We start from the raw sequence: 24,190 nt of genomic DNA, 5'->3' as shown, positions 1-24,190 counted from the left end.
ACTGGATCTGAAGCAAAACACACTTTATCCATCCACTAAAGTTAAAATGCAACAAAATAAAGAAGGAATTGGAATAACGTAGCTCTATTGGAAAACTTAATAGAACAATAGATACAGTAACTATTACTATTTAAAAACCAAGAGAACTGCGGAAACTGTAAATAAGAAACAAAAACAGAAGTTGCTGGAAAAGCTCAGCAGGTCTGGCAGCATCAGTGAAGAGAATTCAAAGTTAAAGTTGAATGTTCAGTGACCCTTCCTCGGAATAGTTCTGAGGAAGGCTTACCGGACCCAAACATTAACTATTACTAATTAACTGTTCCAATATAGTAACATCCCAAAAATATACCAGGGCAAAAGGCAAATTCAGAAAACAGATTGTCTCATATATAACTCCAGTAGCAGGAAGAGAAGCCCCAGCTTTTGGCTGTAATTGAGAGAAGGAAAAAATAGCAAGACCCCAACAGCAAAACCAAAAATCCTGGTTCCGTGAGAGCTTGACCACACCCATTAAGCCTGCTTCTAATCTTCCAACTGTAAAAAAAACCAAGGCCTCACAAGCTGTTTACTCTAGTGGCTCTGGTAGATTGCTCACTACCTCGACCTTTAAACTTCTCTTCCAAAAAAAACCCAGGAAAAAGTACACCTCTTAAAGTCACAGTATCATCAGAATGCCCAGTCTTGAGTTACTAGATCTGCTTGTAGTCTGTCTGACTTATCATGGTGATAGCAATACAGAATGTGAAATCAGGGCTTTGTCTCCACAAGGACCGTACAATAGTCACTCTTACCGATACTGTCATGGATAGTGGATTTAAGCTGGCAGATTGGTAAGGATAAGATCAAATATGTTTTTTCCTTTTGTTGTTTCCTTCACCACCTGGCTCAGATCCAGTCTAGTAGCCAAGTCCTTTCAGTAGTGTTGCTGCCAAGCCACTCTTGGTGGTGGGGATTGAAATCAAATCCAAGCCAGAGTACATTCTGATGCCTTGCTGCCCTCAGTGCTTCCTCAAGTGTTGTTCAAAATGGAGGAGAATTTATTCATCAGCCAAGAGAGGACAATTCAGTTCCTGAGAGACTGTAGCTTTCAGATCTCCTGTCACGGAAAATATGTACCCTCTCTTGATCATTTTCTGCCAATACTGTGTTCAGAAAGATACACCAATTCAAGGCATGTAATCCATTCATTATTGTTTTCTTGCCCTATAGCCTATTATTCCATAATCCACACTAGTGAGCAGCAAAGTGGCTCGGTGGTTAGCACTGCTGCCCAGGGACCTGGGTTCAATTCCACCCTCAGGCGACTGTCTGTGTAGAGTTTGCACATTCTCCCCATGTCTGTGTGTGTTTCCTCTGGGTGCTCAAGTTTCCTCCCACAGCCCAAAGATGTGCAGGTTGGGTGGATTGACTATGCTAAATTGCCTGTAGTGTCGAGGGGTGTGTAAATTAGGTGGATTAGACGTGGGAAATGCAGGGTTACAGAGAAAGGGTAGGGGGATGGGTGTGGGTGGGATGCTCTTCAGAAGGGCAGTGTGGACTTGTTGGGCTGAATGGCCTGTTTCCAAACTGTAGGGATTCTATGATCTCATCTGAATGTGGCCTAATAGAACCAGCTAGGACATAAGGCTGTGTATAGTGATAAGGGAAGAGCCCACAAGGAAGGCCATGTTCAGCAGGAACATAGAACAGAAATGAAATCAAATTAAACATTTTCAAGCTTGCTCTATGACTTTATGATCAGACAAAGTAAATGTAGAAGGAATAATCCCAATGCCAGAAGAGTCCAGAACAAGGGGTCACAGTTTAAGGATATGGGTTAGGCCACTTAGGGCTGAGATGAGGAGAAATTGTTGAGTTTAAAGTTTTTGAAAAGATTTGTAGCTCGGGTTGTGGATGAGGTTGTGGACATGCTCGCCGAGCCAATGTATTTGATTGCAAACGTTTTGTCACCCTGCTAGGTAACATGGTCAGTGCACCTCCAGTGAAGCGTCGGTGTTCTGTCCTGCTTGTTATTTATATGCCTCAGTTTGTTGGGGTGTTTAGTGCCACCTCCAGTTCTGTTTCTCAGTGGTTTGTACATAGGGTCTAATTTAACGTGTTTGTTGATAGAGTTCCAGTTGGAATAGCAGGTCTCCAGGAATTCCCTGGTGTGTCTCTGTCTGGCTTGTGTGATGATGGATGTGTTGTCCCAGTCTAATTGTGTCCCTTGTTGTCCGTGTGTAGTGAGACAAGTGAGTATTGGTCATGTCTCTTGGTGGATAATGATGTTCGTGTATCAGTATTGTCAGTTTTCTTCCAGTTTGGCCTATGTAGTGTTTCTCACAGTCCTTGCACGGTATTTTGTATATTACACTGGTTTTGCTGGTTTTGGGTATGGGATCCTTCACGTTCGTCAGTAGCTGTCGCAGCGTGGTTGTTGGCTATGAGCTACTCTGATACCCTTGGGTTCTGAGTAGTCCTGTGGTCATCTCTGATATGTCTTTGATGTAAGGTAGGGTGAGTAGTGAGTCTGGTCATGTTGTGTCTCCCTATTGTGGTTGGTCTTGGAGGTAACGGCGGATTGTGCTTTTCGGGTATCTGTTCCTTTTGAAGACTCCATATTAGTGCTCCTATTCTGCTTTGCGTCATTCCAGGTTGCTGCAATGTGTTGTGGTTCTTTTAAATAGTGTCCCGATGCAGCTCCACTTGTGGGCATTGGGGTGGTTGCTAGTGTAATTCAGTATTTGTTCCGTATGTGTGGTCTTTCTATATATGCTAGTCTGCAGTTCCCCGTTGTTTTACACAAGCAACTACCCCAATGCCCACAAACGGAGCTGCACCGGGACAATATTTAAAAGAGCCACAACACATTGTAGCAACCCAGAACTACAAAGCAGAATAGGAGCACTTATACAGAGTCTTCAAAAGGAATGGATACCTGAAAAGCACAATCCGCCATTACCTCCGAGACAGAACACAACAGGAAGACACAACATGACCGGACTCACTAATCACCCTACCTTACATCAAGGGCATTACAGAGATGACCACAAGACTACTCAGACCCCTAGGTATCAGAATAGCCCACAAGCTAACAACCACCCTGTGATAGCTACTGACGAATGTAAAGGATCCCATACCCAAAACCAGCAAAACTAGTGTAATACACAAGATACCATGCAAAGACTGTGAGAAGCAGAACATAGGTCAAACCGGAAGAAAATTAGCAGTACTGATACACAAACATCATTATCCACCAAGAGACATGACCAATTCTCACTTGTCTCACTACACACGTACAACAAGGGGCACAAATTTGACTGGGACAACACATCCATAATTGCACAAGCCAAACAGAGACACACCAAGGAATTCTTGGAGGCCTGGTATTCTAACCAGAAATCCAAACACAAACACATTGAATTAGACCCTGTGTACAAACCACTGAGAAACAGAACTGGAAAATTTTAACCCCACTGCGAAGCCTCTTCTAAGGAAAACCCACACTCACCTTTACTGGCCCCATCCCCGCCTCTTTGACCTGTTTGTTTCCTCTCCACCTATCCTCTCCTCTATCCATCTTCTATCTGCCTCCCACTCTCTCCCTATTTATTTCAGAACCCCCTTCCCCTCCCCCTTTTCTGATGAAGGGTCTAGGCCCGAAACGTCAGCCTTTCTGCTCCTATGATGCTGCTTGGCCTGCTGTGTTCATCCAGCCCTGCACCTTGTTGTCTTGGTACTAAACACCCCAACAAACTGAGGCATATAAATAACAAGTGGGACAGAACACCAACGCTTCACCAGAGGCGCACTGACCATGTTACCTAGGAGGGTGACAAAACATTTGCAACCAAACACACCGGCTTGGCAAGCATGTCTACAACCTCAAATTGTTGAATATACCATCACACTCCTGATTTGTTCCTTCTCGATGGTGGACAGGCTTTGGGGAGTCAGGAGGTAAAGTTACTCGCTGCAAGATTCTGAGCCTCTGACCTGCTCTTGTAGCAACAGTGTTTATGCCAATCTAAATCAATTTCTGGTCTTTGATAACTCCCAGGATGTTGACAGGAGGAAATTCAGCGATTGTTATATTTTTGAGGGGTCCACAACATTGACTCTGGAATCCATGAAGTCTCATGTCATTTGGTCAAACATGGGCAAGGAAACCGCCAACAGATTACTACATACCACAGCCTCCAACCCCATCCTCAGCTGATGTATCAGCATTCTTTCATGTGGATAACCACATGGAGGAAGCGCTGAGGCTGGCAGGGCTGCAGAATGCACACTGGATGGGGGCCAATCTGTTCGGGTCCTAAAGAACAGAGCTGCTAGACTCAGTCTGCAGCAGATCGTGTGGAAACCAACAAGAGGGATAAACATACTTAACCCCATCCTCACCAATCTGTCTGCTGCAAATATATTTGGCACTGTCAGTAGGAGTGACCACCAGACGGTCCTCGTGGAGATTGTCTTATCTTCATATTGAGGATACCTTATGTTGTGTTGTTTGGCACTATCACTGTGCTAAATGGGATAGATTTTGAACAGAACTGAACTAAAACTTGACCAGAAACAGAGCAGATTTATACACCAGTACTATCTGTAGCCTGTCATTATCCCTCCATCATCAAGCCTGTTCAATAAAGAGTACAGGAGGGCAAGCCAAGAGCAGCGCAAAGTATTCTTAAAAATGATGGGTCAACCTGATGAAGCTACAGCGTAGCGCCAAACAGCATTAACAGTGAGATTTAGACAGAGCTAGGTGATTTCATAACTCAGTTATAGTTATTGGATGTCAGTCATCTCAGCTCCAGGACTCCTCTGCAGGGTAGTGTGCTCGGCCTAACCATCTTCGGCTGCTTTATGATTGCCCTTTCCCTTATTATAAGGTCAGAAGTGGGAATGTTCGCCAATGATCGTACAATGTTCAGCACCATTCGTGACTGCTCAGATACTGAAGCAATTGATGTTCAAATGCAGCAAGATCTGGAAAATATCTACGGTTAGGCTGACAAGTCACAGGTAATGTTCAGGCTACATAAGACCACCAGAAACAAGAGAGAATAAAACCATTGTCCCTTAACGTTCAATGCCATACCATTGACTCAAATTTAAACTGGACTAGCCATATAAATAATTTGGTTACAGGAGTAGACCAGAGACTAGGAATCCTGCAAGTGATAAGTTTTTCAAGGTCTCCAAGTATATACAGTCACGGAGATGTACAGCATGGAAACTTACACTTCGGTCCAACTCGTCCATACTGACCAGATATTCTAAATTAATCTAGTCCCATTTGCCAGCACTTGGCCTATTTTCCTCTAAACCCTTCCTATTCATGTGCCCATCCACATGCCTTTTAAATGTTGTAACTGTACCCACCTCCACTACTTGCTCTGGCAGCTCGTTCTGTATATGCACCACCCTCTGCATGAAAATATTGCCCCTTAGGTCCCTTCTTTATCTTTTCCCCTCTCACCTTAAACTGACGCCCTCTAATTTTGGACTCCCCTACCCTGGTAAAAAAATCTTGACTATTCACCCTATCCATGCCCCTCATGATTTTACAAACCTCTATAATGTCACCCCTCAACTTCCGATGCTCCAGGGAAAGTAGCCCCAGTCTATTCAGCCTCTCCTTACAGCTCAAACCTTCCAACCCTGGCGGCATTCTTGAAAATCTTTTCTAAATATATTCAAGTTTCACAACATCTTTCCTATAGCAGGGAGACCAGAACTGGACGCAATATTCCAAAGTGGCCTAACCAATGTTCTGTACATAGGCAACATGACATTCAAACTCCTATACTCAATCCACTGACCAATAAAGGCAAGCATGCAAAATACTTCTTCACTATCCTGTCTACCTGTGACTCCACCTTGAAGGAAATATGAAACTGCACCCCAAGGTCTCTTTGTTCAGCAATACTCCCCAGCACCCTACCTTTAAGTGTATAAGTCCTGCCCTGATTTGCCTTACCAAAATGCATCACTGCACATTTATCTAAATTAAACTCCTTCTGCTGTCCCTCGGCCCATCTGATCAAGGTCCCATTGTACTCTGAGATAACCTTCTTCACTGTACACTACACCATCAAGTTTGCTGTTATCTGCCAACTTACTGACCATATCGTCTATATTCACATCCAAATCATTTATGTAAATGACAAAAATCAGTGCACCTAGCACCAATCCTTGCAGCACACTGCTGATCACAGGCCTCCAGTCCAAAAAACAACCTTCCACCATCATCCCCACCATCACCCACTCACCATCTCCTACCTTCAAACCAATTTTGTACCCAATTGACTACCTCTTTCTGGATTGCTGCATCATTTCCTGTTTGCTGATGATTGTGTACTAGTTGCTTGTTCAGAGCTGGATATGCAATATAGCATTAAGTTGCCGAATGTATGCAAAAGCTTTGGACTTATGACCAACATGTAGAAAATTGATGTAGTGTACCAGCCGATTCCAAGAAAGCCCTATCCCAAGCCTAAGAATTCAATCCTTGAGCAGACTTCATCAGGTGTGTACAAGTTTATTTATCGCGGCAGCATATTCTCTCAAGCTGTCTATTCAAACTGAGACACTTGTAAGAATTATAAAGCAAGTTTAACATTTGCCATATTTTCAACATTAATCTCGGAACACTCAGAAGTCTGCCTACCAAACTGAAAGGTTATACACAAATAATTCTGCCAATTCTAATGTATTCACACAAGACTTAGACCATGGGCCAGCATAATGCCACGACGGTCAACCACTTCCAAGCTTCTGAAGTTCAGATGGCAGGATAAAATACCAGCCACTGAAGTGCTAAATCGAGCTAATTCAAGTCTCCACACCATATTGAGATGGTTTGAATTGCCTGATACTTCCTTATTGAGATGAATCTTCTACAGAGACCTTGAGTTTGGGGTATGCTGTCATGCCAGTCAACGGAAATGCTACAGATACATTCTAAAGGCTTCACTTTATAGATAATCACCCAGGATCACTACACCAGCATGACCAAAGCACAAATACAATCTCCTTTGCAATCGTGACCTAGAAATTCATCTGAATCTCAAGTGTTTGAGTATTCCATCCTATGTGCAGCAGAAAAAGACTCAAATATTAACTATTTCTCTCTCACAGATGTTACCAATGAGTTTCTCCAGCATTTCATTTGTTTGTTTCAGATTTTCAGCAGCTGCAGTATTTTGACTCTATTAGTAACAGAACCTTCTAGTCACAGCACTAAGCAGTCACCAAAATGCCCTAGATGATGATATTGTTTTCTTTGCCTTGAAGGACAAACAAAAGAAAGAGGTTACTGCTGATTTCCAGCAAATGGCTAAATATATATGCATTGTTCTGAGGTTGTGTAGAGTTCTTGTAGATTGGGAAGCAGGAAGTTAGAATTTAGTGTTTGTAAAATGCTAGGGGGGAAAGCATTGCATGTCCCTTTAAAAGATGATGTGCTTTTTCTATGCTTAGAGATTTAAAATCGATATCTGTGAGAAGGAGCTGGAAAATTTGCAAAGTACACAGAGCGCACCTGAATTGAAACATTTGTTTTTACCTAGACAACAGGCTTTTGAATTTAGTCAATCAATTTGAACCAGGCACTTAGATTCCAAAAACCAATTAAATTTAAATCTGAAGGTTTTGACAACATAGGACCAATCATATTGTAAGCAGTATTGATATGTCATCAAGGGTATAAAAGAAGGGGGCAGTTGGACAAAGGCCAGAGCTAACTGCCATGTGCCAGAGCTAATAGCCATCAACTCTCAAGATAGAATTACTGGCTCTCACACGGTCATCTATATCTTAGTGAAAGCACCACCTAAATAACAATGGTACCAATGGCATGGCTAGTTAATATTCCTGACAGAAGAATTGATGAAGGCATTCCTGACAGAAGAATTGATGGAGAAGGTGCAGAACATTCTGGAAGATGTAAGCTGGCTGTAATTTCGAGAGGCTAAATTCTATTTTTTCATATATATTTAAGTGGGACTTGTATTTATTGGAACAGCATACCATTAGAATCTCACTTTATTCGGGAATACTTAGTAGTTAGAGTGGCTTTATTTGGTTTGTTAATAGTTTAGTTAATTTGTTCACCATTAGAGTTAGATAAATAAATTGTTACTTGTTGATTTTAAAGTGTCAAGAATTTATTTTATTTAACTGCTAGAAGTTGCTGAAAAGCAGGTTACACCACTTTTCACAGTCCTTTTACAGAATGAGGTGAAGTGCTCCTCTTTGGGGTATTTTGGATTTAGTTCTCGGGTGGGTGGTCAACCTCTGCTTCATAACGGACTGGGGGCTTATCCGGGATTTGGACAGATTTGAACAGATTTAGGGTACAAAAGATCCCAGCAAATTTAAATAGACTTGGGGATTAGTGTCTTAGATCTTTAAATAAAGTGGGAAGTGGAAAATCTGTTTAATTTTGGTTGTTGGTTAAATCAAAAGTGGGGAAATGGCTAAAGATGTTCTGGGGGTTGAAGAAGCTTCCCAAATTTGCGAAGAAAGTTTAGAAAGACAGAAAAAGGTGACACTTGTAGAATTAGCAAACAGGCTAAAATTGGGTTTAACTAGGGATAATAAGAAATTTGAAATTGTAATGGAATTAAGTCAAGAATTTAGGTATATCAGAGAAACAGACAAGTGTTTTGGAGTTAGAAGAAATTAAATTGCAAATGAGACAATTGGAGTTAGAAAGTGAACTTAAAAGGCAGGAGATAGCAAGAACTGCAGGTGCAGGAGTCAGAGACAATACAGTGTGGAGCTGGAGGAACATAGCAGGTCAGGCAGCACCAGAGGAGCAGGAAAGTCTTATTAACATTTCAGATTTACACCTTTTATCAGGACTAGGGAGGAGAATGGGAGCTGGGAAATAAATAGAGGCAGGAGGGGTGGGGCTGGTGGAAGGTAGGTGGGATGGTGATAGGTTGATGCAGGTGGTGGGTAGTGGGGATTGATCAGTGGGGCGGATAGGTGGGAAAGAAGGTGGACAGGTAGTGTCAGGTCAAGAAGGTGGGGAAGAATTTATTTACATTTCGGGTTTACACCCTACATCAGGACTGGGGAGGGAGAAAGGAGCTGGGAAATAAATGGAGGAGGGGTGGGCAAAGAGAAAAAATGGGAAAGAATGTTTGAGTTGTAAAAGATGAAGCAGCATGAACATGAAATGGAAAAAGAGAGAGAACAAAGGGAGAAAGAGACAGTTTGAACTTCAGAAGTTGGCAATTAGACAGGAAAGTCTATGTAACAGGATGGAGGTGAACGTAGAAAATAGGCTTAGTGAGGAGGATAGTGATGATGAGCAAATTCATTGTAACCAAAGGCCTGGTAGGGATGTATACAAATATGCTCAAACATTACCAAAATTCAATGACAAAGATGTAGAAGCTTCTTTCATTTCCTTTGAGAAATTGGCTAAACAGATGACCTGGCCAGATACTATGTGGGTAATATTATTTCAGGCCAAGTTGGTGAGCAAGGCTAGTGAAGTGTTTGCAGCACTGTCGGAGGTGTCAGGAGAATATGAAGGAGTAAAACAGGCTATTTTGATTGCCTACGAATTGGTACCAAAAGCATATAGACATCGGTTCAAAAATGTAAGGAAGGAACCAAGTCAGACTTACATGAAGTTTGAAAGAATTAAACATAGCAACTCCGATAGATGGATGAGAGCATTAAAGACAGAAAAGACATATGAGGCTCTTAGAGAGATTATTCTGCTGGAGGAGTTTAAAAACTCCAGAGGTGATAAGAATTCATATTGAGGAACACCACTTTGAAACAGTGGGAAGAGCTGCAGAGATGGCGGATGAACACGCATTAGTCTGTAAGCCAAATTCTGGCTTCCGCCAGCAATTCCATTCTGTGAGGGATAGATATTGGGAAAGAGGGAGATCCTTCAATGAAAAACAAAAAGTAGATTCACACTGGGAACAGTTTACCACATGTGGAAAAAGAAACTCAAGAGGGTGGAAAAGTGATGAAAGACCTCAAGTGTTTTTACTGCAATAACGTGGGACACACAAAGTCACAGCGATGGTGGTTAAAGAAAGGCACTGGGAAAAAGGTTGTGGTAAAAGAAGATAAACCAGTGGGATTAGTTAAAGTAGTGAAGGAAATCCCAAGACAAGTCAAGGAGCTACAGGAGACTGCACAGCTTAGTCTGGATAGTAAGATATTGCCCGATCATTACAAAGACTTCACCTGTATGGGTAAAAGATTTACTCAGGTAGAACAGTGGGAGTAGGTAAAGAAGTTAAAATAATAAGAGACATGGGAGCTAGTCTGTCTATAATAGTAAGAGATGAAAATATTTGCAATCATTCTGAAATATTGCCTGAGAGAGTGATAATCTGTGGAATAAATGGAGAGAGGAATAGTGTTCCCCTGTGCAAGATTAGGCTAGAAAGTCCAATCAAGACTGGGGAAGTGATAGTGGGAGTGATGGAAAAATTGGCTATTCGAGAAATACAGCTTATTCTTAGAAACGATATAGCTGGATAACAGGTGGGAATACCCTAGAGTTTTTCCAGACTGTGTGGTGACAGATCCCATAGTCATAAGTTAAAACAAGAAGGGAAAGCAAAAGAGAGAGATGACGGAGTTGAGGTCCAGTTAGCTGACACTCTGATGAGATAGTAAAAGAGAAACCTAAGCAGGTAGAGGATCAGGCAGAGATGTTTAGTACTGAAAGATTAATGGAGTTACAACAAAAAGATGAGACAATAAAGGATATATATCATGAAGCCTACTCAGAAAAGGAATCAGAATGTATTCCAGAATGTTATTACCTTAAGGATAAAATCTTAAGGAGGAAATAGAGATCTTGACAGGTTAGCACAAATGAAAAATGGGCAGAAGTTTGCCAGATTGTGTTGCCAGTAGAATACAGACAGGAGATATTGCAGGTGGCACACAAATTACCTGTAGAAGGTCACCTAGGAGTGAGGAAGACTCAGGCTGAAATACAGAAGCTTTTTTATTGGCCTGGATTACATAAAGATGTGGTTGAATTTTGCCGGACCTGCCATATGTGTCAGATGGTAGGAAGGGCACAGGCAGTGATTAAAACAGTGCCTTTGATGCCAGTTCCCACATTTGAAGAACCTATTACACTGGTTAGAATTGATCATGTAATTTCACTCCCTAAACTAAAAGTGGGAACCAGTATTTGCTAACCATAATGGATATGTCTACCTGGTTTCTGGAGACAATTTCATCGCGGAATGTCAAGGCACAAAAGGTTATGTAGTCAACCAATAACCTCTAATTATGCAGAATCTGGAGAATTATATATGCACAGAACATTGCGTGAGACACGCACAGATTATTACTTATATTGCACCCCTTCGCGAACTTTCCAAGTACATGTGCCTACTTGCCAGGTGCCCACCTCCACGAACATCCAAGAGGCATGGACAAATAACTGCCAGATGTGTGCCTTCTCTGCTAAATCACTGCAGACAGCATTCCTAGTTTAGTAGCGTGTCTTTTTGGGCTCAGTCATGTGCAGCCTATTTTTATTGTGCCAGTGGGCTTTCTTGAGCCCATTTGAACATAGGTCATTCATTAAATGAGTATTTTTGGCACAGTACATTAGAACAATGCATATGGTATATAAACTAAGGGGGAGGAAGATGGTCATGTAATGATTGTGTCACTGGACTAGTAATCCAGAGGCCTAGACTAATACATTGGGAAGATGGGTTTGATTCCCACAACTGCAGCTGATGGTATTTTAATTCACTTAATATGCCTGGAATATAAAGCTAGTCTCAATGATGATGACCATGAGAACAAAACCATCGGGTTCACTGATGTCCTTGAGGTAAGGCCATCCTTAGCTGTTCTGGCCTACACGTGACTCCAGACTCCAGATGTGGTTGGCTCTTAACTGCCCTGTGGAATGGCCGACAAGCCACTCAGTTTCAAGTTTAATCAGAGAGGACAACAAATGCCAGCCTTGCTGGCAACATTCACAGTCCATGCATAAATAAAGAAAAAACAATTAAACAGGTAGTGTTTTTCAATTACATGTTATTAAACTACATTATTTGGGAATGTGTAAAAAGGAAACAGCTGTAAGTAAAATTTATCAAATAGAGAAAGGTGACATTCAATAAATATTAAACTATTTTTAGGGTAGTGATTGTTTTAACAGAATTTATGAACCTAATACATTATTAAATTCTGAGTTACACCTCATGCAACATGGTATAACTTTTTCGAGTAATTTTATAGTGACATTAAAGTTTATGACAGAAGCAACCTACTCACTATTGAAGTTCGCAGGATGATAGTTCAAACTCTGTTTGGCAATATGTTTCCCAGACTCACTGTTTCTTTTAATTGGCTTTATATTAAAAATGTTGGCAACATCATATAAATCAATGGAAACTGAAATGCTCAAATTTAATTTTTATTTATTTAACCAATGCAAATCTATAAAGCCAAATGATAGCCCCCTCATCTGGGGAAATTAAGTTGATCAGTTCACATTTAGCCGGCAGATGTTTCACAACTCAGTGTCGTGCAGCATTGTTGGCGTGTTTTCACAAGCTGCCAGAGTAGTGGAGGTTGGTTACACAGGGGCTCTGGCCTGTTCTGAACCTGTTCAAAGGGACCACTTTTGTCATGGGAGCTCAAATCCAACTCAGACGATGTGGTCTGCCACAAGAAATTAGTTGGTGACTTCCTGTTTTTTCCCATTCTTTGATACAAAGGTTATCTGCTGGCTGATCTTGCTCAGGAAGGCAGTTCGAAATGGGATCATTGTTAATAAATACTTTTCGCTTTGATCCTATATGGAGAAAAGTTATTTACTACTGAGGGCTGCCCTTGCAGACTAATTCCTTCCCTGAAGAGAATAAAAGTAGAAATTTTCATCAGTTCAATTTGTTCTCTATAGTCTGGAGACAAACTCCATCTTCCACAGAAGCATAGAATCAATGACAATGTTTTCTGACTTTCCAAGTCCAAATAGGTATATGTGGATTCCAGACATTACTGTCAGTTTCAGCTGAGTACAGTGACAAAATCAGAAGATTTGTTTCCTAAATGGGTGATCAGTTGCTCAGATTATTATCTTGATGCCTAGATCATATTCATGGATATTCATTCTACCTTATCATGTCAAAGGCCTCCACACAACAGAAAAAAATGAAAGGATTTCTGTCTGGTCAACAAATTGCAATTGAAATATAGCTCTTTTCTTTACAATATGCCAGTTATGCCTTACAAAGAGTCCTAAGATGAATGACCTGTTATCTTGTTTTTTGAAGGTACTGGTTGATGATGACTAGGATACAAGGAGAACATCCTGTTCTTCCTCACACATTGTCATGGGATCTTTAACATCCATCTGAATACTTATCCCATCTGAAAGATAGCACCTCTGACAATACAGCGCTTCCTCAATGTTGCACTGGAATGTCAGTTGGGATTATCGGCTCAGATGGTGATTTGGAGTCCTTACCAACACCTGGTGTTATTCATTTCCATTCAGGTATATCTTCTGAAAATAAAAGTTCAGTCAACAATCAAGTTGCTTTTAGAACTTTAAGGATTAACATGGTTTAAAATCTCCCAAGATAACAGCAATTCTTGGCAATTGTTTGAGAGATTACTATTGACTTGTGGCAGAGCGAGTAAATTTGATGAATAAAGTGCAAATTTAATTTGACTTCCTGCTAGTAAATGCTTGTTTAACATAACAGGCAGACTGGAATGCCACCCCCACCTAGGCAAGTTTGATCTTTGGGACATGTGGAGGGGGTGGGGTTGGTGAAGAGAGACAGTTAAAGGGGGAAAGATGATATGTGAATGACCCTCCACATTCCCACATCTACTTTAAAGTTTTGGCAAAGACCTGTAGCTCAGGTTGTGGGTGAGGTTGGTGACGATGAACTCTCCTTAATATCTGTACACTCAGACAATGGAGGCCATCAGTTTAACTGGGACAAGGTAACCATAGCAGCCCAAGCCAAACATAGACCCGCACAGGAAATCCTAGAGGCATGGTTCTCTACCTGTAAGGCAATCAACAAACAGATAGAATTAGACCCCATGTACAAACCCATACAGATCAAAACCGGAAATGACACTACTCATCATAACAGACCAGACAGTATAAATTCAAAGCAGAGTAGAATAACACTTCATTGGATGCTCCACTGATGATGTCACCTAGCATGGTGACGAAACGCCGAGAATGAGCCAGTTCGGCAAGCAAGTCAACAACCTCTCACACAACTACTCCACAGAGGGAAAAGCTCAGGGATGGTTTACCTCCTCCTCAACCCCTCATCAATTTACACGAGCTACTTATATCAATTTAAGGGCCTCATACCTCTAAGATTAGTAATTGCCCAGTAATAGGTAGGGGACTCATAGCGAAACGAAAATGTAATCTTTGTCAGGGTCAGTTGTGTGTTTCCAGTGAGCAGATGTCCCTCATTCATAAACACTGAGTGCCATTGCAAAGACCTTGTCTTGAGGGAGGGGGATGCTCACTGAGAGCCAACACCCCTGCCTTTGCTGCCAACATTCCCATTCAGCCCTTTTTACCTGCATTACCTTGAGTTATTTAATCCATCTCAATCTGCAGCTCTTTCCCATAGCCCTGCAATGTTTCCTCCTTTGTTTCATTTATTCAATTTCCTTTGTAAGTCACCATTTAATTTTTTCCCATGCACCTTTTCAGCTAATGCATTTCAGATCACAACAACCAGTGGGGAAAAGAATTTTCCTCATTTTTCTTCCAATTCTTTTGTTAATTGCCTTAAATCTTCATTCTTTGGTTACCAACACTTCTGCCCTCCAAACAAATTCTCACAATTTAGTCTGTCAAAACTGTTTATGATTTTGAACATCCTGATCAAATCTTAGCATCCTTAGCTTGAAAGGGAACAATCCCAGTTTCTCTAGTGTCTCCACACACATCCATCTTATAGACTCATAGAGTCATACAGCACAGAAACAGACCCTTCAGTCCAACTCATCCGCGCCTTCCAGAAATCCCAATCTGACTGAGTCCCATTTGCCACCATTTGGCCCATATCCCTCTAAATCCTTCCTATTCATATACGCATCCAAATGCCTTTTAAATGTTTTAATTGTACTCCCCCTGCCACCACTTCCTCTGCAAGCTCGATTCATATACACACCACTCTTTACATGAAAAAGTTACCCTTCAGGTCCTTTTTAAAATATTCTCCTGTCACCTTAAACCTATGTCCTCGAGTTTTGGACTCCTCCACCCTGTGAAAACGACCTTGGCTATTCACCTTATCCATGCTCCTTGTGATTTTATAAACTTCTATAAGGTCACCCCTCAGCTTCCGACAGTCCAGGGAAAAAAGCCCCAGCCTGTTCAACCTCTCTCTACAGCTCAAAGCCTCCAACCCAGCAACATCCTTGTAAATCTTTTATGAAGACTTTCCAGTTTAACAACATCCTTCCTATAGCAGGGTGACCAGAATTGTACACAGTATTCTAAAAGTGGCCTCACCAATGTCCTGTACAGCTGCAACATGATGCCTCAACTCCTATATTCAATGCACTGACCAATGAAGGCAAGTATGCCAAATGCCTTCTTCGCCACCCTATCTACCTGTGACTCTACTTTTAAGGACCTATGAACCTGCACCCCAGGTCTCTTTGTTCGGCAAAATTCCCCAGGACCTTACCATTAGCTGTATAAGTCCAGTCCTTCTTTAATTCCTATCTAGGTTTGCACCACTCCCAAGTGCATGGCATTCTTCAAACATGGTGCTCAGAATTGGCCACAATTTTAAAGATGCATGTTAGGGAGTATTTTCACATAATGGGCTAGCTTTTGTACTCCATGGGGGGATTTTCACAGACAAGGGTCTGCATCCATACCCAGAGTTAAGTCCCATTAAAGAGGCAGGTTAAGCCCACAGCATTATCATACCATTTTTCAGTCTCAGTGGGGTGTGACTGAAGAGGAGAACCCCCTGAATCAATCAAATAAGTCATTAAAATTTCTTAAAAACCCATTTAAAATTTGAAACTATTCCCATGCTCAATTCTGGATTTCCCAGTCAGTGTACCTATTTCCCAACTTGTCAACAATTCACTAGGATCGCTGAGATAAATACACTGAAGAATGATGAGCTATGACCAGTTAAGAGGTGACTGCTTGTTGTACTTGTACACTCAAAGGTCCCTTACCTGTTTTGGGCTTGGAACATGACGGTAATAAGTCACTCACGCAGAGAGATCCTGCAGCTGCTGGATCCATACACCTGCACTGACCCCCTCGACCACTTCTACCACATCTCCTTGGATGGCAATTTCTCCTTTACATGGGACAGCTCCCTCACTGCAGCCTCTCACATCAGCAACAGGACCTCCAGGTAAGAGTGAGACACTCAGGGAGCAGCTTTTCTATGTCTCCTCTCCATTCCATCAAGCTTAATACAGCCTCAAAAAACCAATTGTTTGTGAGTACCTGTCTTCTGTCTCCAAGTCCCTTTCATTAGAAATTTTTCCGTCATCAGATCATGTTGTATATTCCTCCTCACTGTGAGCAATTGTGGGACACTAATTTTGTGGTTCAGTGAAAGATCTGGCAAACCCCATTCCTTTATGTTGTGGCTTCCCGTCACCCAAACAATCCAGGGAAAAAATTAGGAAGAATCTGTGCTAGGCCTCTATCAGTGAAGTTGTGCGCCTTTTGAGCAGCCTTTTCAACTCATCCTGTCACTTACAACTGTCTATAGGTGTGAAGCTGGAAATGTTGACTTTCCTGCTCCTCTGATGCTGTCTGACCTGCTGTGTTTTCCAGTTTCATGCCGATAGACTCTGGCTTTCCAGTCCTTATTGTCTCCTGTCACTTACAATCATCTGTGCAGGACAGTTTGCCGATCAGCAATTTGTTGCAAAAGGTTAGTGTGATCTGGTGAAAAGGTCAGAAGTCACACAACACCAGGTTATTGTCCTGGACCATAACCTACTGTCGTGTGACTTCTGACCTTGTCCACCCCGGTCCAACACCAGCGCCTCCACATCATTGTGAAAAGGGACAGGCTGGAAGGTACAGCCAAATACACAGCTTTCAGATATGAGGGCATTGTGCTTTATGTAGGCACATATAATACTCATTAACTAGTGCCAAGGGTGTAAGTAAACCAATCACACACATTTTGCTCCATACGGAATAAAGTGAAATTGTACAGAAATTGGGTTTTGCAGTTGTAAGTGGTCCTTAAGCATTCCAGCACAAGCTGTTGTATCAGGTAAAGGGGTTAGATGAATTTATTGTGTGCTAATTAGAAGCATATGTGGTTTCCACACAATGAAATTATGTTAATCAAAATATAAAATATAAAATCCCAGAAGGATTTTAAACAACTTTAAGTTAAATTCCCTTTGTTTTGAGAAAGGAAATTTTAAAATGTGGATTTCTTTATATTTAGAATTCATCATATTATGAACATTAAGTTGTTGAGGGTAATTTGGCAGCTTATTTTTTTAAAAATACAGATTATTTATTTTTTCAAGGCATTTAGATTTCTGCTCCAGCTTTACATCTGCCATAAAAGTTTGACCTCAAGTCAAAAACACATAACCGCAATGTGTAATTTTACACTACACACATTTAAAACCTATTAAGGGATAGAGAAAATCGAAAGTCTTCCCTGGGCCAGTCATCCACAGCTTGGCAGCTGGCTAACAGCTAGACCTATGGTGTTGTGACATTTGGCCACCTGTCTGCTTGGCTTCAGGAATAAGGATAGAAATAACAAACATAGTTTAAAAAATAAAGCACATCTCTTAAGAACAAGTAACTACACTGCCAGCAATGTCACCCAATTTTAAGCGGTTGTAAATCTAATGGTGATGGTGACTGATGTGATTTGGGACACAGAACACTTAAACTTAGAAGGAACTAGGTTATTTCTAATTTCCAATTTATTGCAATAACTTTTTAAAGGTTATATATAATCTACACATCATTTTCACTGACCCCGGCTCATTGATATAAGCAAAAAATTATGGACTGTGGTGGATTGTGTTGTAAAATGATGTCTGGGGATACACACAGATTTGGCATCACAACAAGTAAATTCATATTTGACTGGGAACTCCAAAAGGAAATAAGTTCCAGCATAATTTGGGAAAAGCAGGTCTGTACAATGTCGTGACTGTTTCTAGGTCTTCTCCAAAATTAGATTACTGACTTTATCCGCAGTGCTGAAAGCTCACCAATAAACACAAACAAGGAAACTGGAGAGATTTTGTCTTGAGGTGAGGGGAATAGAAGTGTGAAATGTGAAAGCTAGACAGAGTGTGACAAAGAGAATTTTATTAAAACACATGAATTTTTGGAAATGTCATTTTTTTTAGAAAAAACAAAAACTCTTATATGTTTGTCGCCTTCTGTCAGCCATTAATAATTACTTCAGCTGAGTTGCCGATTCTCCACAAATTTGACAAGAGAAACAACGTCAAAACCATCCAAAATAATTACTCAAAATCAATATTCATTTCACTTTACTTTTCATGTAAGATTTTACATTAATGCATTGTGTGACAGATTACACCATAAATTTCCAAACATTAAATGTGATTGAACAATATTGTCTTAACTGTTTCACTGTACTAACATAGTACCTGAAGTTTGATATAGTTATGAATGGCCTTCCAAATGTATTATTTCTGTTAGATATGGAAATATGTTGTAAAAGTAGAAAAGTTTTGCTACAGCTGTACAGGGTATTGGTGAAACCACATCTGGAGCACTGAGCACAGTTTTCTTCTCCTTATTTGATAAAAAGCATATAATGCATTAGAAGCAATTTAGAGAAGGTTCACTCAACTCATTGCTGCTTCGAGGGGCTTGTCTTATGAATAAAGATTGAACAGTTTAGGCCAATATGAACATTGGCATTTAGAAGACTGGGACACGATCTCATCGAATATTAAGATCCTGAGGGAACCAGTTAGGATAGATGTGAAGAGACTAGAACTAGGGAACACAGCTCAAGTATAAGTCTTCTCTCTTTTAAGAAGCAGATGAGGAGGATTTTTTTTCTCCAAGGGAATGCTCTTCCCCAGAAAACACTGGAAGTTAGAACATTGAATTTATTGAAGGCATAGTCAGATTGACTTTTGATCAACAACATAGCTATGTTGTAAAAGCAAAATTGAGGATGCTGGAAATCTGATTCAAACACAGAGAATGTTCGAGAAACTCAGCAGGTCCAGCAGTATCTGTGGAGAGAAAAACAGAGTTAATGCTTTAAGTCCATACTAGAATTGAAATGTTAACTCTGCTTCTCTCTCCATAGATGCTCCAGACCTATTAGATTTCTCTAGCATTCCCTATATTTGTTCAAGAGTTACAGGGCTCAAACAGGAAAGTGTTGTTCAGATAACAATTATCTTATCGAATGGTGGAGTGGACTGAAAGGACCAAATGACTTATCGCTGTCCTAAGTTCAACACTCCAAATTAATTTATGTTTTGAATTTTATATGCGCATTTCCTACAATAACATTTTAACAAACAAATCCTCAGAAATTAAACAAGCTATTTTAATCTCTAATACTATTCTGTATTTTTATATTTCTTCATTACTTGCCGACGTTGTTAGAACATTTTGTTTCAATGAACAGTGATACTCACACCTTAGAGAAAACGTAAAAGAATAGTTGAAAAGATAAATTACTGAAGCACTCTGGGGTTAACAGGTGTATCCACCAATATTAATTCAACTTCCACACACTGTTTAGGGTCAGTGACTCTTCTAATTCTATTCAATACTAATGGCAGTAACATTTTAAAAACATGTAAGGTTAATAGAGAAAACCCCAATTCGATGAGAAAACAAAATCACAGCTTTGTGCAGAATTGAATTTTAAAACTGATAAGGATGGCAAGACAGTGTTGGAACTCACTTTTGCATGTGTTTTTTGGATCTATATCTTAATCTTATGACACATTACACATGCTGAGAAGCATGTAATTTGTAAAATCCCAGCAATAAAAATCAAAATTTAAAGTGACTGTACAAGTCAAATTTACATATCGTATTTTAATGTTTGGAGGATCACATTCCTTACTTAGATCCAGCTTTGAAAAGATGAAAATTTAACAATCTTGCCAGTAAAATTTAATGGGTTTGTTGTGTCCTGCAATTAATGTCATTGTTTTTTTAATGATTTACTAATGTTGTTCCTCAAGATTATGCAATTCAATATCAATATAATTCAAGCTATGCAATTTTGGAATTGCATATTTCTGTCCATATTGCAATGAAAACCAGTGGTGTTATTTGTATATTTATCTTAGTTTGAAGGTATACATTTTATGGTTTATCAAATGGAATCAGTGTCACCTTATTTTTGTAATGCATGACAGCCAATCACACTTTCACATACACTGTGAAGCAATACAAAAATGTACTGACATATCAACAAAGACATAGATTTTAGTCAAATTTTCAACATTTTAAAAAGCATACCATTGCAAAAGAATATGATCTCTATACAGCGAGGCGTAAACATTTTGAACTTTGAACTATTCAATCAGAACTCGATTTAGAAGAATATTTGTCCAGAATGATTGAACAATGGTTCGACATACTGAAAACTTTAAATCTTAAAAACATTGATAACGTATGAAATTTCAGATGAAAAACAGATGTCTTGGGGGTGACTTTAGAAAAAAAAACACCAAAGTGCACATTGTAAGTTACTTCTCATTCTACAAAAAACATATTCACTCTATTCTCAACATCTCCTTTCTGTAGCAACCGAACAGTGAACTATTTAAGATCTGTTAAATAACATAACAGTAGGGTTTCTATGTCCTGTGTGGAAGGATTTGGTTCGATAGTGGGTAATGAAGCAAATACAGGACAGTGACAAATGATGTGTTTCAATGTAAAACTGCTGGCTGTCAAGACAATGAGAGGTCATGCGCACAAAAAAGGAGCCCATACGAAGAGGAAACAAAGTTATTCCCACAAGTTCCACCTGTGCACTGACTTGTCCACACTTCATTAGTTTCCATCTGTTAGACATTCAAACAGGAAATGAAATAATAATGCATTTTCCATTGAAGAAAACTCCGATATTATATTACAACCTTATCAGCATTTGTTTTTCATTAAGAAATTGTCAAAACAAACATCACAAGGAGAAGGTACAGTTGCCTTTCCTAATTAGCTCAATCTATTTGAACACCCCTGCTTCAAAAATTTCCTCTAACACATTGGGCCAAAACAATCCTAAGGTGGGGGCAGATGCGAATCACTTACTACAGGGTGCTTCTGAGCAAGAAGCCTGTAACTCACCATCAATTCTCGAACTGTGATTTACCTGAAGCTGTGCTAACTTGATTTCTAGAGTCTCTGGCCTTAAAGCACACAGGTTCAAGGGTAAGTGAAAGCATTGTACATAAGGGGTATACTCTTCCCAGGCCCTGAATGCTGTGGCAAGTCAGAAATTAGATTCTTGACATTGACAGGAAAAAGTCCAAATCTCCAACCAAGGTTTGAATGGCGAGATGAGAATCTTGCTAGTGAGCACCCTGCGGTCTATTTGCATCCATTTCACGTATTAGCATGATGTTTTTACCTAATCTCGCCTCATTTATTTGCACATTACCATTCTCCCACACACTGGAGAGGAACCAGACAGCAAAATTTTCCTGCATGGAAGTTATCCAGCAGGTACCTGGCAACTACACCTCACTGTGTTTGCTCTTTCAGGCCATCACCTTGGACAGGACTGCCCAAAATCTCAGGGTATGGTCCATGGTCAACAATCACCTGCAACACACTCTCACTGTTGCTGGATGATGGCATCAGAAATATACCAGCCTCAATGCATCCTGATGGCACAACCACAATCCGCTTACAAAACAGTTCTCCACTTCAATGCTGCATTAGAGTGTACTGACACCTTTTGTCCTTGTAATTTTCCTGTCAGAATACTTCTCAAGCAGAGACAGGAGATTCAATCCCTGGACTGGATCACAACATATCGCAAAGCTGCACATTTGCTCTCCTATCACTCACTTCAGTGCCTACTTGAAACACAGAAAGCTAGCACACAAGTACAGCAAGTAATCCGGTAGGCTAGTGGAATGTTGGCCCTTATTCAAGGGGATTGGTGTATAAGAGTAGGGAAGTCTTGCTGCAATTGTACAAGGTGCTGGTGGGACCACATTTGGAGTTTGGTGAGCAGTTTTGGTCCACTTAAGGCAAGGTCTCATTTCATTGGAAGACATTCAGTGAAGGGTCATGAGGATGATCCCTGGTATGGAGAGATTGTCTTATGGGCAAAGATTAAACAGGTTGAGACTCTACTCACTGAGTTTGGAAGAATGAGAGGTGATCTCAACGAAATATTGGATTCTTAAGTGGTTTGACAGGGTAAATGGTGACAGTAGCTCATGGGAGAATTGAGGACCAGAGGGCGTAGTCTCAGAATAACGAGGAGCCAATTTAAGACTGAGATATGGAGGAATTTCTTATTTCACAGGGTTCAGAGTCTTTGGAACACCTTGTCATAGAGAGCTGTGGGCTAGAGTCCTAATGTATATTTAAGGCTGGAATAAATAGATTTGTATTATTAGGAGAATCAAGGTTTACGAGGAAAGGGCAGGAAAGTGGCCATGAGGAATGTCAGATCAGCTGTGATCATATTGAATTGCAGAGCAGGCTTGAGGGGCTGAACATTTTTGCACTTTGACCTCTCAATCAGAGCTCAAAGGCTCACACTTCTCAGCACAGACACAAAGCCAGGCAGCTTGAAATGGTGGTCATCAGGGATCATCAAGGGGCTAGAAACGTTTCTGTATTGCACTGAGCTATGTATCATGCCTGCAGAATGTGTGCCAGCCGCATACACACCAAGACACATTCCAAGTGCTTCAGAGAGATGGCTATGTACCAAAGTCCCAAATGATGAGTAAAAAAAAACTCAGATAGTTCAAGGGAGCCAGACCTTCAGTCTGGGCATTTAAGGCAAGGACAGCATCTGCTATCAATCCAAGGGCTTGGTAAACTGGGGTGATCAGGGTCCGTACCTCTACAGTATGGTGAGTAGGCCATGGTTAGTCCTGTGGCTCTGGTGTAAATTGTCTGGGCAGTTGTAGTAAGTCAGTTCGGGGGCTGCACATGGGTCAAAGGTCTGGTCTGACATCAGTTGGTATTGTCCTTCCAGGTTGGTCACAGTCAGTCCTGGGGATCTGCTCATAGTAAGTCAAGAGAGTTAATCAGGGGCCGCTGCTGTGGTACAGAAGTTGGGAAAGTCAATTGTGGGGATTGGAGGCAACATGATGGGATGCTGAAGGGCCAATAACATGAATAACATGAAACTCAACATACAAGCTGGGCAAGATGAGAGTGCATTGGAGAACTTCAGTTACTGGAGGTTGGTGGGCTTGTCATCGATGGTCATAATCAACTTGGTTCAATGGAGGACACTACAGCCTGATGGTTAGCATGATTAAGTTGTAGGCTTGGGGAAAGAGTAGCACTCCCTCAGACAGAGTTCTAACATGGGATGATGCTAAAGGCGGGTTACCTATGGAGCATGGTTCTTAAATAGCAATATCTTTAATGAATTTGCACTTACATTTGCAATGAAGTGTCACGCGTATCACCTATATGTCCTGAGAAGCGTTTCTTTTTGGTTCTCCTCCCACTATGTGTACAGTGAAGGACAGCATCTAGCTGGCAGAGTTTGGCCTGATTCACTGCTGAGTTATGAAAATGGTGCCAGCGCCGGGAATCCCAGGTGGTCAAGGCAGTGGCAACTACTACTGCCTCTGGAGAGAGGGAAGATAGGAAGAATGGGAAGCCACAGTGGTGTGATGCATCAGTAATGAGGTAGGTTTTGGAGAATAGTCTGAGAAACCTCACTCGGACTTACAGAGTGAAACCCTCCACAAGACTCGTCAAAATTGGCACAGAATCAATTTGGATTAGCCCTTTAAGTGTTATAGCATTCAAAGCTATGAGCCCTAGTGTTGTCAAGTGGGTTTAGTGTACTTTTGGCAGTAGACTGGAGGGGCTGAATGGCTTCTTCTATACTGTATGAGTGATTTCTGGTAAAATTCAGTCTATGGTGTAATATTCCTTTCCTTGTAAAATGGTAACATCTGACTTTGAACAATGTCATGGGAAATCTTAAATTTACATTGA

This window comes from Rhincodon typus, chromosome 11, assembly GCF_021869965.1.
Source record: "Rhincodon typus isolate 14 chromosome 11, sRhiTyp1.1, whole genome shotgun sequence".
NCBI lineage: Eukaryota > Metazoa > Chordata > Chondrichthyes > Orectolobiformes > Rhincodontidae > Rhincodon > Rhincodon typus.
The sequence above is the reverse complement of the archived record's forward strand: the minus strand, read 5'-3'. Positions refer to the sequence as shown.